The sequence below is a fragment of the Ranitomeya imitator genome, unplaced genomic scaffold (assembly GCF_032444005.1).
Source record: "Ranitomeya imitator isolate aRanImi1 unplaced genomic scaffold, aRanImi1.pri SCAFFOLD_34, whole genome shotgun sequence".
In the NCBI taxonomy this organism is placed as follows: domain Eukaryota; kingdom Metazoa; phylum Chordata; class Amphibia; order Anura; family Dendrobatidae; genus Ranitomeya; species Ranitomeya imitator.
In genome coordinates this window covers 785,118-800,466 of record NW_027193601.1, presented here as the reverse complement: position 1 = coordinate 800,466, position 15,349 = coordinate 785,118, and positions in this window count along the sequence as shown.

Sequence of the window (15,349 nt, the reverse complement as noted above, 5' to 3'; positions counted from 1 at the left end):
GTATAGAGTGTAGAGTGTAGGGTATAGAGTGTAGGGTATAGAGTGTAGGGTATAGGGTGTAGAGTATAGAGTGTAGGGTATAGAGTGTAGGGTATAGAGTGTAGGGTATAGAGTGTAGGTTATAGAGTGTAGGGTATAGAGTGTAGAGTGTAGGGTATAGAGTGTATGGTATAGAGTGTAGGGTATAGAGTGTAGAGTGTAGGGTATAGAGTGTAGGGTATAGAGTGTAGGGTATAGAGTGTAGGGTATAGAGTGTAGGGTATAGAGTGTAGAGTGTAGGGTATAGAGTGTAGGGTATAGAATGTAGGGTATAGAGTGTAGGGTATAGAGTGTAGGGTATAGAGTGTAGAGTGTAGGGTATAGAGTGTAGGGTATGGAGTGTAGAGTGTAGGGATTAGAGTGTATGGTATAGAGTGTAGGGTATAGAGTGTAGACTATAGGGTATAGAGTGTAGAGTATGGAGTGTAGAGTATAGAGTGTAGGATATAGAGTGTAGAGTGTAGGGATTAGAGTGTAGGGCATAGAGTGTAGGGCATAGAGTGTAGAGTGTAGGGTATAGAGTGTAGGGTATAGAGTATAGAGTGTAGGGTATAGAGTGTAGGGTATAGAGTGTAGAGTGTAGGGTATAGAGTGTAGAGTGTAGGGTATAGAGTGTAGGGTATAGAGTGCATGGAATAGAGTGTAGAGTGTAGGGTATAAAGTGTATGGTATAGAGTGTAGGGTATAGAGTGTAGGGTATAGAATGTATGGAATAGAGTATAGGGTATAGAGTATAGAGTGTAGGGTATAGAGTGTAGGGTATAGAGCGTAGGGTGTACGGTACAGAGTGTAGGGTATAGAGTGTAGGGTATAGAGTGTAGAGTGTAGGGTATAGAGTGTATGGTATAGAGTGTAGGGTATGAAGTGTAGGGTATAGAGTGTAGAGTGTAGGGTATAGAGTGTATGGTATAGAGTGTATGGTGTAGAGTGTATGGTATAGAGTGTAGGGTATAGAGTGTATGGTATAGAGTGTAGGGTATAGAGTGTAGAGTGTAGGGTATAGAGTGTATTGTATAGAGTGTAGGGCATAGAGTGTAGGGTATAGATTGTAGGGTATAGAGTGTATAGTGTAGGGTATAGAGTGTAGGGTTTAGAGTGTATGGTATAGAGTGTAGGGAATAGAGTGTAGAGTGTATGGTATAGAGTGTAGGGTATAGAGTGTAGAGTGTAGGGTATAAAGTGTAGGGTATAGAGTGTAGGGTATAGAGTGTAGAGTGTAGGGATTAGAGTGTAGGGTATAGTGTGTAGGGTATAGAGTGTAGAATGTACGGTATAGAGTGTAGGGTATAGAGTATGGAGTGTAGGGTATAGAGTGTAGGGCATAGAGTGTAAAGTGTAGAGTGTAGGGTATAGAGTGTAGAGTGTAGGGTATAGAGTGTAGGGTATAGAGTGTATGGAATAGAGTGTAGGGTATAGTGTGTAGAGTGTAGGGTATAGAGTATAGGGTATAGAGCGTAGGGTGTAGGGTATAGAGTGTAGGGTATAGAGTGTAGGGTATAGAGTGTAGAGTGTAGGGTATAGAGTGTATGGTATAGAGTGTAGGGTGTAGAGTGTAGGGTATAGAGTGTAGGGTATAGAGTGTAGAGTGTAGGGTATAGAGTGTAGGGTATAGAATGTAGGGTTTAGAGTGTAAGGTATAGAGTGTAGGGTATAGAGTGTAGAGTGTAGGGTATAGAGTGTAGGGTATGGATTGTATGGTATAGAGTGTAGGGTATAGAGTGTAGGGTATAGAGTGTAGAGTGTACTGATTACAGTGTAGGGTATAGAGTGTAGGGTATAGAATGTATGGAATAGAGTGTAGGGTATAGAGTATAGAGTGTAGGGTATAGAGTGTAGGGTATAGAGCGTAGGGTGTAGGGTATAGAGTGCAGGGTATAGAGTGTAGAGTGTAGAGTGTAGGGTGTAGAGTGTAGGGTATAGAGTGTAAGGTATAGAGTGTAGGGTATAGAGTGTATGTTATAGAGTGTAGGGTATAGAGTGTAGAGTGTAGGGTATAGAGTGTATGGTATAGAGTGTAGGGTGTAGAGTGTATGGTATAGAGTGTAGGTTATAGAGTGTATGGTATAGAGTATAGAGTGTAGGGTATAGAGTGTAGGGTATAGAGTGTAAAGTGTAGAGTGTAGGGTATAGAGTGTAGGGTATAGAGTGTAGGGTATAGAGTGTATGGAATAGAGTGTAGGGTATAGTGTGTAGAGTGTAGGGTATAGAGTGTAGGGTATAGAGCGTAGGGTGTAGGGTATAGAGTGTAGGGTATAGAGTGTATGGTATAGAGTGTAGAGTGTAGGGTATAGAGTGTATGGTATAGAGTGTAGGGTGTAGAGTGTAGGGTATAGAGTGTAGAGTGTAGGGTATAGAGTGTAGAGTGTAGGGTATAGAGTGTAGAGTGTATAGGATAGAGTGTAGGGGATAGAGTGTATGGTATAGAGTGTATGGCATAGAGTGTAGGGTATAGAGTGTAGGGTATAGAGTGTAGAGTGTAGGGTATAGAGTGTAGGGTATAGAGTGTAGAGTGTAGGGTATAGAGTGTAGGGTATAGAGTGTAGAGTGTATGGTATAGAGTGTATGGTATAGAGTGTATGTTATAGATTGTAGGGTATAGAGTGTAGGGTATAGAGTGTAGAGTGTAGGGTATAGAGTGTAGAGTGTAGGGTATAGAGTGTAGGGTATAGAGTTTAGAGTGTAGGGTATACAGTGTAGGGTATAGAGTGTAGATTGTATGGTATAGAGTGTAGGGGATAGAGTGTAAGGTATAGAGTGTATGGTATAGAGTGTAGGGTACAGAGTGTAGGGTATAGAGTGTAGAGTGTAGGGTATAGAGTGTAGGGTATAGAGTGTAGGGTATAGAGTGTAGAGTGTAGGGTATAGATTGTAGGGTATAGAGTGTAGGGTATAGAGTGTAGAGTGCAGGGTATAGAGTGTAGGGTATAGAATGTAGGGTTTAGAGTGTAGGGTATAGAGTGTAGGGTATAGAGTGTAGAGTGTAGGGTATAGAGTGTAGGGTATGGATTGTATGGTATAGAGTGTAGGGTATAGAGTGTAGGGTATAGAGTGTAGGGTATAGAGTGTAGGGTATAGAGTGTATGGTATAGAGTGTAGGGTATAGAGTGTAGAGTGTAGGGTATAGAGTGTAGGGTATAGAGCGTAGGGTATAGAGTGTAGAGTGTAGGGTATAGATTGTAGGGTATAGAGTGTAGGGTATAGAGTGTAGAGTGTAGGGTATAGAGTGTAGGGTATAGAATGTAGGGTTTAGAGTGTAGGGTATGGATTGTATGGTATAGAGTGTAGGGTATAGAGTGTAGGGTATAGAGTGTAGAGTGTAGGGTATAGAGTGTAGGGTATGGATTGTATGGTATAGAGTGTAGGGTATAGAGTGTAGGGTATAGAGTGTAGAGTGTACTGATTAAAGTGTAGGGTATAGAGTGTAGGGTATAGAATGTATGGAATAGAGTGTAGGGTATAGAGTATAGAGTGTAGGGTATAGAGTGTAGGGTATAGAGCGTAGGGTGTAGGGTATAGAGTGCAGGGTATAGAGTGTAGAGTGTAGAGTGTAGGGTATAGAGTGTAGAGTGTAGGGTATAGAGTGTAGGGTATAGAGTGCATGGAATAGAGTGTAGAGTGTAGGGATTAGAGTGTAGGGTATAGAGTGTATGGTATAGAGTGTAGGGAATAGAGTGTAGGGTATAGAGTGTACTGATTACAGTGTAGGGTATAGAGTGTAGGGTATAGAATGTATGGAATAGAGTGTAGGGTATAGAGTATAGAGTGTAGGGTATAGAGTGTAGGGTATAGAGCGTAGGGTGTAGGGTATAGAGTGCAGGGTATAGAGTGTAGGGTATAGAGTGTAGAGTGTAGGGTATAGAGTGTATGGTATAGAGTGTAGAGTGTAGAGTGTAGGGTATAGAGTGTAGGGTATAGAGTGTAGAGTGTAGGGTATAGAGTGTAGGGTATAGAGTGTATGGTATATAGAGTAGAGTATAGAGTGTAGAGTGGAGGGTATAGAGTGGAGGGTATGGAGTGTACGGTATAGAGTGTAGAGTGTAGGGTATAGAGTGTAGGGTATAGAGTGTAAGGTATAGAGTGTAGAGTATAGAGTGTAGGATATAGAGTGTAGGGTATAGAGTGTAGAGTGTAGGGTATAGAGTGTAGGGTATAGAGTGTAGGGTATAGGGTGTAGAGTATAGAGTGTAGGGCATAGAGTGTAGGGTATAGAGTGTAGGGTATAGAGTGTAGGGTATAGAGTGTAGAGTGTAGGGTATAGAGTGTTTGGTATAGAGTGTAGGGTATAGAGTGTAGAGTGTAGGGTATAGAGTGTAGGGTATAGAGTGTAGGGTATAGAGTGTAGGGTATAGAGTGTAGGGTATAGAGTGTAGGGTATAGAGTGTAGAGTGTAGGGTATAGAGTGTAGGGTATAGAATGTAGGGTATAGAGTGTAGGGTATAGAGTGTAGGGTATAGAGTGTAGAGTGTAGGGTATAGAGTGTAGGGTATGGAGTGTAGAGTGTAGGGATTAGAGTGTATGGTATAGAGTGTAGGGTATAGAGTGTAGACTATAGGGTATAGAGTGTAGAGTATGGAGTGTAGAGTATAGAGTGTAGGATATAGAGTGTAGAGTGTAGGGATTAGAGTGTAGGGCATAGAGTGTAGGGCATAGAGTGTAGAGTGTAGGGTATAGAGTGTAGGGTATAGAGTATAGAGTGTAGGGTATAGAGTGTAGGGTATAGAGTGTAGAGTGTAGGGTATAGAGTGTAGAGTGTAGGGTATAGAGTGTAGGGTATAGAGTGCATGGAATAGAGTGTAGAGTGTAGGGTATAAAGTGTATGGTATAGAGTGTAGGGTATAGAGTGTAGGGTATAGAGTGTAGAGTGTAGGGATTAGAGTGTAGGGTATAGAGTGTAGGGTATAGAATGTATGGAATAGAGTATAGGGTATAGAGTATAGAGTGTAGGGTATAGAGTGTAGGGTATAGAGCGTAGGGTGTACGGTATAGAGTGTAGGGTATAGAGTGTAGAGTGTAGGGTATAGAGTGTATGGTATAGAGTGTAGGGTATGAAGTGTAGGGTATAGAGTGTAGAGTGTAGGGTATAGAGTGTATGGTATAGAGTGTAGGGTATGAAGTGTAGGGTATAGAGTGTAGAGTGTAGGGTATAGTGTGTATGGTATAGAGTGTATGGTGTAGAGTGTATGGTATAAGGTGTAGGGTATAGAGTGTATGGTATAGAGTGTAGGGTATAGAGTGTAGAGTGTAGGGTATAGAGTGTATTGTATAGAGTGTAGGGCATAGAGTGTAGTGTATAGATTGTAGGGTATAGAGTGTATAGTGTAGGGTATAGAGTGTAGGGTTTAGAGTGTATGGTATAGAGTGTAGGGAATAGAGTGTAGAGTGTATGGTATAGAGTGTAGGGTATAGAGTGTAGAGTGTAGGGTATAAAGTGTAGGGTATAGAGTGTAGGGTATAGAGTGTAGAGAGTAGGGTATAGAGTGTAGGGTATAAAGTGTAGGGTATAGAGTGTAGAGTGTAGGGATTAGAGTGTAGGGTATAGAGTGTAGGGTATAGAGTGTAGGGTATAGAGTGTAGGTTATAGAGTGTAGGGTATAGAGTGTAGAGTGTAGGGTATAGAGTGTATGGTATAGAGTGTAGGGTATAGAGTGTAGAGTGTAGGGTATAGAGTGTAGGGTATAGAGTGTATGGAATAGAGTGTAGGGTATAGTGTGTAGAGTGTAGGGTATAGAGTATAGGGTATAGAGCGTAGGGTGTAGGGTATAGAGTGTAGGGTATAGAGTGTAGGGTATAGAGTGTAGAGTGTAGGGTATAGAGTGTATGGTATAGAGTGTAGGGTGTAGAGTGTAGGGTATAGAGTGTAGAGTGTAGGGTATAGAGTGTAGAGTGTAGGGTATAGAGTGTAGAGTGTATGGGATAGAGTGTAGGGGATAGAGTGTATGGTATAGAGTGTATGGTAAAGAGTGTAGGGTATAGAGTGTAGGGTGTAGAGTGTAGGGTATAGAGTGTAGGGTATAGAGTGTAGAGTGTAGGGTATAGAGTGTAGGGTATAGAGTGTAGAGTGTATGGTATAGAGTGTATGGTATAGAGTGTATGTTATAGATTGTAGGGTATAGAGTGTAGGGTATATAGTGTAGAGTGTAGGGTATAGAGTGTAGAGTGTAGGGTATAGAGTGTAGGGTATAGAGTTTAGAGTGTAGGGTATACAGTGTAGGGTATAGAGTATAGAGTGTATGGTATAGAGTGTAGGGGATAGAGTGTATGGTATAGAGTGTAGGGTATAGAGTGTAGGGTATAGAGTGTAGGGTATACAGTGTAGGGTATAGAGTGTAGGGTATAGAGTGTAGGGAATAGAGTGTAGGGTGTAGAGTGTAGGGTATAGAGTGTAGGGTATAGGGTGTAGGGTATGGAGTGTAGGGTGTAGAATGTAGGGTATAGAGTGTAGGGTATAGAGTGTAGGGTATAGAGTGTAGGGTATAGCGTGTCGGGTATAGAGTGTAGGGTATAGAGTGTAGGGTATAGAGTGTAGAGTATAGAGTGTAAAGTGTAGAGTGTAGGGTGTAGAGTGTAGAGTGTAGGGTATAGAGTGTAAAGTGTAGGGTATAAAGTGTAGGGTATAGAGTGTATGGTATAGAGTGTAGGGTATAGAGTGTAGAGTGTATGGTATATAGTGTAGGGTATAATGTGTAGAGTGTAGGGTATAGAGTGTAAGGTATAGAGGGTAGGGTATAGAGTGTATGGTGTAGAGTGTAGAGTGTAGGGTATAGAGTGTAGGGTATAGAGTGTAGAGTGTAGGGTATAGAGTGTAGGGTATAGAGTGTAGAGTGTAGGGTATAGAGTGTAGGGTTTAGAGAGTAGGTTATAGAGTGTAGAGTGTAGGGTATAGAGTGTAGAGTGTAGGGTATAGAGTGTAGGGTATAGAGTGTAGAGTGTAGGGTATAGAGTGTAGGGTATAGAGTGTAGAGTGTAGGGTATAAAGTGTAGAGAGTAGGGTATAGAGTGTAGGGTATAGAGTGTAGGTTATAGAGTGTAGGGTATAGAGTGTAGAGTGTAGGGTGTAGAGTGTAGGGTATAGAGTGTAGGGTATAGAGTGTAGAGTGTAGGGTATAAAGTGTAGAGAGTAGGGTATAGAGTGTAGGGTATAGAGTGTAGGTTATAAAGTGTAGGGGATAGAGTGTAGAGTGTAGGGTGTAGATTGTAGGTTATAGAGTGTAGAGTGGAGGGTATAAAGTGTAGAGAGTAGGGTATAGAGTGTAGGGTATAGAGTGTAGGTTATAGAGTGTAGGGTATAGAGTGTAGAGTGTAGGGTGTAGAGTGTAGGGTATAGAGTGTAGGGTTTAGAGTGTATGGTATAGAGTGTAGGGTATAGATTGTAGGGTATAGAGTGTAGAGAGTAGGGTATAGAGTGTATGGTATAGAGTGTAGAGTGTAGGGTATAGAGTGTATATTGTAGGGTAAAGAGTGTAGGGTATAGAGAGTATGGTATAGAGAGTAGGGAATAGAGTGTAGAGTGTAGGGTATAGAGTGTAGGGTATAGAGTGTAGGGTATAGAGTGTATGGTATGGATTGCATGGTATAGAGTGTAGGGTATAGAGTGTAGGGTATAGAGTGTAGGGTATAGAGTGTAGAGTGTAGGGTATAGAGTGTATGGTATAGAGTGTAGGGTATAGAGTGTAGAGTGTAGGGTATAGAGTGTAGGGTATAGAGTGTAGAGTGTAGGGTATAGATTGTAGGGTATAGAGTGTAGGGTATAGAGTGTAGAGTGTAGGGTATAGAGTGTAGGGTATAGAATGTAGGGTATAGAGTGTAGGGTATAGAGTGTAGGGTATAGAGTGTAGAGTGTAGGGTATAGATTGTAGGGTATAGAGTGTAGGGTATAGAGTGTAGAGTGCAGGGTATAGAGTGTAGGGTATAGAATGTAGGGTTTAGAGTGTAGGGTATAGAGTGTAGGGTATAGAGTGTAGAGTGTAGGGTATAGAGTGTAGGGTATGGATTGTATGGTATAGAGTGTAGGGTATAGAGTGTAGGGTATAGAGTGTAGAGTGTACTGATTACAGTGTAGGGTATAGAGTGTAGGGTATAGAATGTATGGAATAGAGTGTAGGGTATAGAGTATAGAGTGTAGGGTATAGAGTGTAGGGTATAGAGCGTAGGGTGTAGGGTATAGAGTGCAGGGTATAGAGTGTAGAGTGTAGAGTGTAGGGTGTACAGTGTAGGGTATAGAGTGTAAGGTATAGAGAGTAGGGTATAGTGTGTATGTTATAGAGTGTAGGTTATAGAGTGTAGAGTGTAGGGTATAGAGTGTATGGTATAGAGTGTAGGGTGTAGAGTGTATGGTATAGAGTGTAGGTTATAGAGTGTATGGTATAGAGTATAGAGTGTAGGGTATAGAGTGTAGGGTATAGAGTGTAAAGTGTAGAGTGTAGGGTATAGAGTGTAGAGTGTAGGGTATAGAGTGTAGGGTATAGAGTGTATGGAATAGAGTGTAGGGTATAGTGTGTAGAGTGTAGGGTATAGAGTGTAGGGTATAGAGCGTAGGGTGTAGGGTATAGAGTGTAGGATATAGAGTGTAGGGTATAGAGTGTATGGTATAGAGTGTAGGGTGTAGAGTGTAGGGTATAGAGTGTAGAGTGTAGGGTATAGAGTGTAGAGTGTAGGGTATAGAGTGTAGAGTGTATGGGATAGAGTGTAGGGGATAGAGTGTATGGTATAGAGTGTATGGTATAGAGTGTAGGGTATAGAGTGTAGGGTATAGAGTGTAGAGTGTAGGGTATAGAGTGTAGGGTATAGAGTGTAGAGTGTAGGGTATAGAGTGTAGGGTATAGAGTGTAGAGTGTATGGTATAGAGTGTATGGTATAGAGTGTATGTTATAGATTGTAGGTTATAGAGTGTAGGGTATAGAGTGTAGAGTGTAGGGTATAGAGTGTAGAGTGTAGGGTATAGAGTGTAGGGTATAGAGTTTAGAGTGTAGGGTATACAGTGTAGGGTATAGAGTGTAGATTGTATGGTATAGAGTGTAGGGGATAGAGTGTAAGGTATAGAGTGTATGGTATAGTGTGTAGGGTATAGAGTGTAGGGTATAGAGTGTAGAGTGTAGGGTATAGAGTGTAGGGTATAGAGTGTAGGGTGTAGAGTGTAGGGTATAGATTGTAGGGTATAGAGTGTAGGGTATAGAGTGTAGAGTGCAGGGTATAGAGTGTAGGGTATAGAATGTAGGGTTTAGAGTGTAGGGTATAGAGTGTAGGGTATAGAGTGTAGAGTGTAGGGTATAGAGTGTAGGGTATAGAGTGTAGAGTGTAGGGTATAGAGTGTATGGTATAGAGTGTAGGGTATAGAGTGTAGAGTGTAGGGTATAGAGTGTAGGGTATAGAGTGTAGAGTGTAGGGTATAGATTGTAGGGTATAGAGTGTAGGGTATAGAGTGTAGAGTGTAGGGTATAGAGTGTAGGGTATAGAATGTAGGGTATAGAGTGTAGGGTATAGAGTGTAGGGTATAGAGTGTAGAGTGTAGGGTATAGATTGTAGGGTATAGAGTGTAGGGTATAGAGTGTAGAGTGCAGGGTATAGAGTGTAGGGTATAGAATGTAGGGTTTAGAGTGTAGGGTATAGAGTGTAGGGTATAGAGTGTAGAGTGTAGGGTATAGAGTGTAGGGTATGGATTGTATGGTATAGAGTGTAGGGTATAGAGTGTAGGGTATAGAGTGTAGAGTGTACTGATTACAGTGTAGGGTATAGAGTGTAGGGTATAGAATGTATGGAATAGAGTGTAGGGTATAGAGTATAGAGTGTAGGGTATAGAGTGTAGGGTATAGAGCGTAGGGTGTAGGGTATAGAGTGCAGGGTATAGAGTGTAGAGTGTAGAGTGTAGGGTGTACAGTGTAGGGTATAGAGTGTAAGGTATAGAGAGTAGGGTATAGAGTGTATGTTATAGAGTGTAGGTTATAGAGTGTAGAGTGTAGGGTATAGAGTGTATGGTATAGAGTGTAGGGTGTAGAGTGTATGGTATAGAGTGTAGGTTATAGAGTGTATGGTATAGAGTATAGAGTGTAGGGTATAGAGTGTAGGGTATAGAGTGTAAAGTGTAGAGTGTAGGGTATAGAGTGTAGAGTGTAGGGTATAGAGTGTAGGGTATAGAGTGTATGGAATAGAGTGTAGGGTATAGTGTGTAGAGTGTAGGGTATAGAGTGTAGGGTATAGAGCGTAGGGTGTAGGGTATAGAGTGTAGGATATAGAGTGTAGGGTATAGAGTGTATGGTATAGAGTGTAGGGTGTAGAGTGTAGGGTATAGAGTGTAGAGTGTAGGGTATAGAGTGTAGAGTGTAGGGTATAGAGTGTAGGGTATAGAGTGTAGAGTGTAGGGTATAGAGTGTAGGGTATAGAGTGTAGGGTGTAGAGTGTAGGGTATAGATTGTAGGGTATAGAGTGTAGGGTATAGAGTGTAGAGTGCAGGGTATAGAGTGTAGGGTATAGAATGTAGGGTTTAGAGTGTAGGGTATAGAGTGTAGGGTATAGAGTGTAGAGTGTAGGGTATAGAGTGTAGGGTATAGAGTGTAGAGTGTAGGGTATAGAGTGTATGGTATAGAGTGTAGGGTATAGAGTGTAGAGTGTAGGGTATAGAGTGTAGGGTATAGAGTGTAGAGTGTAGGGTATAGATTGTAGGGTATAGAGTGTAGGGTATAGAGTGTAGAGTGTAGGGTATAGAGTGTAGGGTATAGAATGTAGGGTATAGAGTGTAGGGTATAGAGTGTAGGGTATAGAGTGTAGAGTGTAGGGTATAGATTGTAGGGTATAGAGTGTAGGGTATAGAGTGTAGAGTGCAGGGTATAGAGTGTAGGGTATAGAATGTAGGGTTTAGAGTGTAGGGTATAGAGTGTAGGGTATAGAGTGTAGAGTGTAGGGTATAGAGTGTAGGGTATGGATTGTATGGTATAGAGTGTAGGGTATAGAGTGTAGGGTATAGAGTGTAGAGTGTACTGATTACAGTGTAGGGTATAGAGTGTAGGGTATAGAATGTATGGAATAGAGTGTAGGGTATAGAGTATAGAGTGTAGGGTATAGAGTGTAGGGTATAGAGCGTAGGGTGTAGGGTATAGAGTGCAGGGTATAGAGTGTAGAGTGTAGAGTGTAGGGTGTACAGTGTAGGGTATAGAGTGTAAGGTATAGAGAGTAGGGTATAGAGTGTATGTTATAGAGTGTAGGTTATAGAGTGTAGAGTGTAGGGTATAGAGTGTATGGTATAGAGTGTAGGGTGTAGAGTGTATGGTATAGAGTGTAGGTTATAGAGTGTATGGTATAGAGTATAGAGTGTAGGGTATAGAGTGTAGGGTATAGAGTGTAAAGTGTAGAGTGTAGGGTATAGAGTGTAGAGTGTAGGGTATAGAGTGTAGGGTATAGAGTGTATGGAATAGAGTGTAGGGTATAGTGTGTAGAGTGTAGGGTATAGAGTGTAGGGTATAGAGCGTAGGGTGTAGGGTATAGAGTGTAGGATATAGAGTGTAGGGTATAGAGTGTATGGTATAGAGTGTAGGGTGTAGAGTGTAGGGTATAGAGTGTAGAGTGTAGGGTATAGAGTGTAGAGTGTAGGGTATAGAGTGTAGAGTGTATGGGATAGTGTGTAGGGGATAGAGTGTATGGTATAGAGTGTATGGTATAGAGTGTAGGGTATAGAGTGTAGGGTATAGAGTGTAGAGTGTAGGGTATAGAGTGTAGGGTATAGAGTGTAGAGTGTAGGGTATAGAGTGTAGGGTATAGAGTGTAGAGTGTATGGTATAGAGTGTATGGTATAGAGTGTATGTTATAGATTGTAGGTTATAGAGTGTAGGGTATAGAGTGTAGAGTGTAGGGTATAGAGTGTAGAGTGTAGGGTATAGAGTGTAGGGTATAGAGTTTAGAGTGTAGGGTATACAGTGTAGGGTATAGAGTGTAGATTGTATGGTATAGAGTGTAGGGGATAGAGTGTAAGGTATAGAGTGTATGGTATAGAGTGTAGGGTATAGAGTGTAGGGTATAGAGTGTAGAGTGTAGGGTATAGAGTGTAGGGTATAGAGTGTAGGGTGTAGAGTGTAGGGTATAGATTGTAGGGTATAGAGTGTAGGGTATAGAGTGTAGAGTGCAGGGTATAGAGTGTAGGGTATAGAATGTAGGGTTTAGAGTGTAGGGTATAGAGTGTAGGGTATAGAGTGTAGAGTGTAGGGTATAGAGTGTAGGGTATGGATTGTATGGTATAGAGTGTAGGGTATAGAGTGTAGGGTATAGAGTGTAGGGTATAGAGTGTAGAGTGTAGGGTATAGAGTGTATGGTATAGAGTGTAGGGTATAGAGTGTAGAGTGTAGGGTATAGAGTGTAGGGTATAGAGTGTAGGGTATAGAGTGTAGAGTGTAGGGTATAGATTGAAGGGTATAGAGTGTAGGGTATAGAGTGTAGAGTGTAGGGTATAGAGTGTAGGGTATATAATGTAGCTTTTAGAGTGTAGGGTATAGAGTGTAGGGTATAGAGTGTAGAGTGTAGGGTATAGAGTGTAGGGTATGGATTGTATGGTATAGAGTGTAGGGTATAGAGTGTAGGGTATAGAGTGTAGAGTGTACTGATTACAGTGTAGGGTATATAGTGTAGGGTATAGAATGTATGGAATAGAGTGTAGGGTATAGAGTATAGAGTGTAGGGTATAGAGTGTAGGGTATAGAGCGTAGGGTGTAGGGTATAGAGTGCAGGGTATAGAGTGTAGAGTGTAGAGTGTAGGGTATAGAGTGTAGAGTGTAGGGTATAGAGTGTAGGGTATAGAGTGCATGGAATAGAGTGTAGAGTGTAGGGATTAGAGTGTAGGGTATAGAGTGTATGGTATAGAGTGTAGGGAATAGAGTGTAGGGTATAGAGTGTACTGATTACAGTGTAGGGTATAGAGTGTAGGGTATAGAATGTATGGAATAGAGTGTAGGGTATAGAGTATAGAGTGTAGGGTATAGAGTGTAGGGTATAGAGCGTAGGGTGTAGGGTATAGAGTGCAGGGTATAGAGTGTAGGGTATAGAGTGTAGAGTGTAGGGTATAGAGTGTATGGTATAGAGTGTAGAGTGTAGAGTGTAGGGTATAGAGTGTAGGGTATAGAGTGTAGAGTGTAGGGTATAGAGTGAAGGGTATAGAGTGTATGGTATATAGAGTAGAGTATAGAGTGTAGAGTGTAGGGTATAGAGTGGAGGGTATGGAGTGTACGGTATAGAGTGTAGAGTGTAGGGTATAGAGTGTAGGGTATAGAGTGTAAGGTATAGAGTGTAGAGTATAGAGTGTAGGATATAGAGTGTAGGGTATAGAGTGTAGAGTGTAGGGTATAGAGTGTATAGTATAGAGTGTAGGGTATAGAGTGTAGGGTATAGAGTGTAGAGTGTAGGGTATAGAGTGTAGGGTATAGAGTGTAGGGTATAGGGTGTAGAGTATAGAGTGTAGGGTATAGAGTGTAGGGTATAGAGTGTAGGGTATAGAGTGTAGGTTATAGAGTGTAGGGTATAGAGTGTAGAGTGTAGGGTATAGAGTGTATGGTATAGAGTGTAGGGTATAGAGTGTAGAGTGTAGGGTATAGAGTGTAGGGTATAGAGTGTAGGGTATAGAGTGTAGGGTATAGAGTGTAGAGTGTAGGGTATAGAGTGTAGGGTATAGAATGTAGGGTATAGAGTGTAGGGTATAGAGTGTAGAGTGTAGGGTATAGAGTGTAGGGTATAGAGTGTAGAGTGTAGGGATTAGAGTGTAGGGTATAGTGTGTAGGGTATAGAGTGTAGAATGTACGGTATAGAGTGTAGGGTATAGAGTGTAGGGTATAGAGTGTAAGGTATAGAGTGTAGAGTATAGAGTGTAGGATATAGAGTGTAGGGTATAGAGTGTAGAGTGTAGGGTATAGAGTGTATAGTATAGAGTGTAGGGTATAGAGTGTAGGGTATAGAGTGTAGAGTGTAGGGTATAGAGTGTAGGGTATAGAGTGTAGGGTATAGGGTGTAGAGTATAGAGTGTAGGGTATAGAGTGTAGGGTATAGAGTGTAGGGTATAGAGTGTAGGTTATAGAGTGTAGGGTATAGAGTGTAGAGTGTAGGGTATAGAGTGTATGGTATAGAGTGTAGGGTATAGAGTGTAGAGTGTAGGGTATAGAGTGTAGGGTATAGAGTGTAGGGTATAGAGTGTAGGGTATAGAGTGTAGAGTGTAGGGTATAGAGTGTAGGGTATAGAATGTAGGGTATAGAGTGTAGGGTATAGAGTGTAGGGTATAGAGTGTAGAGTGTAGGGTATAGAGTGTAGGGTATGGAGTGTAGAGTGTAGGGATTAGAGTGTATGGTATAGAGTGTAGGGTATAGAGTGTAGACTATAGGGTATAGAGTGTAGAGTATGGAGTGTAGAGTATAGAGTGTAGGATATAGAGTGTAGAGTGTAGGGATTAGAGTGTAGGGCATAGAGTGTAGGGCATAGAGTGTAGAGTGTAGGGTATAGAGTGTAGGGTATAGAGTATAGAGTGTAGGGTATAGAGTGTAGGGTATAGAGTGTAGAGTGTAGGGTATAGAGTGTAGAGTGTAGGGTATAGAGTGTAGGGTATAGAGTGCATGGAATAGAGTGTAGAGTGTAGGGTATAAAGTGTATGGTATAGAGTGTAGGGTATAGAGTGTAGGGTATAGAGTGTAGAGTGTAGGGATTAGAGTGTAGGGTATAGAGTGTAGGGTATAGAATGTATGGAATAGAGTATAGGGTATAGAGTATAGAGTGTAGGGTATAGAGTGTAGGGTATAGAGCGTAGGGTGTACGGTATAGAGTGTAGGGTATAGAGTGTAGAGTGTAGGGTATAGAGTGTATGGTATAGAGTGTAGGGTATGAAGTGTAGGGTATAGAGTGTAGAGTGTAGGGTATAGAGTGTATGGTATAGAGTGTAGGGTATGAAGTGTAGGGTATAGAGTGTAGAGTGTAGGGTATAGTGTTTATGGTATAGAGTGTATGGTGTAGAGTGTATGGTATAGGGTGTAGGGTATAGAGTGTATGGTATAGAGTGTAGGGTATAGAGTGTAGAGTGTAGGGTATAGAGTGTATTGTATAGAGTGTAGGGCATAGAGTGTAGGGTATAGATTGTAGGGTATAGAGTGTATAGTGTAGGGTATAGAGTGTAGGGTTTAGAGTGTATGGTATAGAGTGTAGGGAATAGAGTGTAGAGTGTATGGTATAGAGTGTAGGGTATAGAGTGTAGAGTGTAGGATATAAAGTGTAGGGTATAGAGTGTAGGGTATAGAGTGTAGAGAGTAGGGTATAGAGTGTAGGGTATAAAGTGTAGGGTATAGAGTGTAGAGTGTA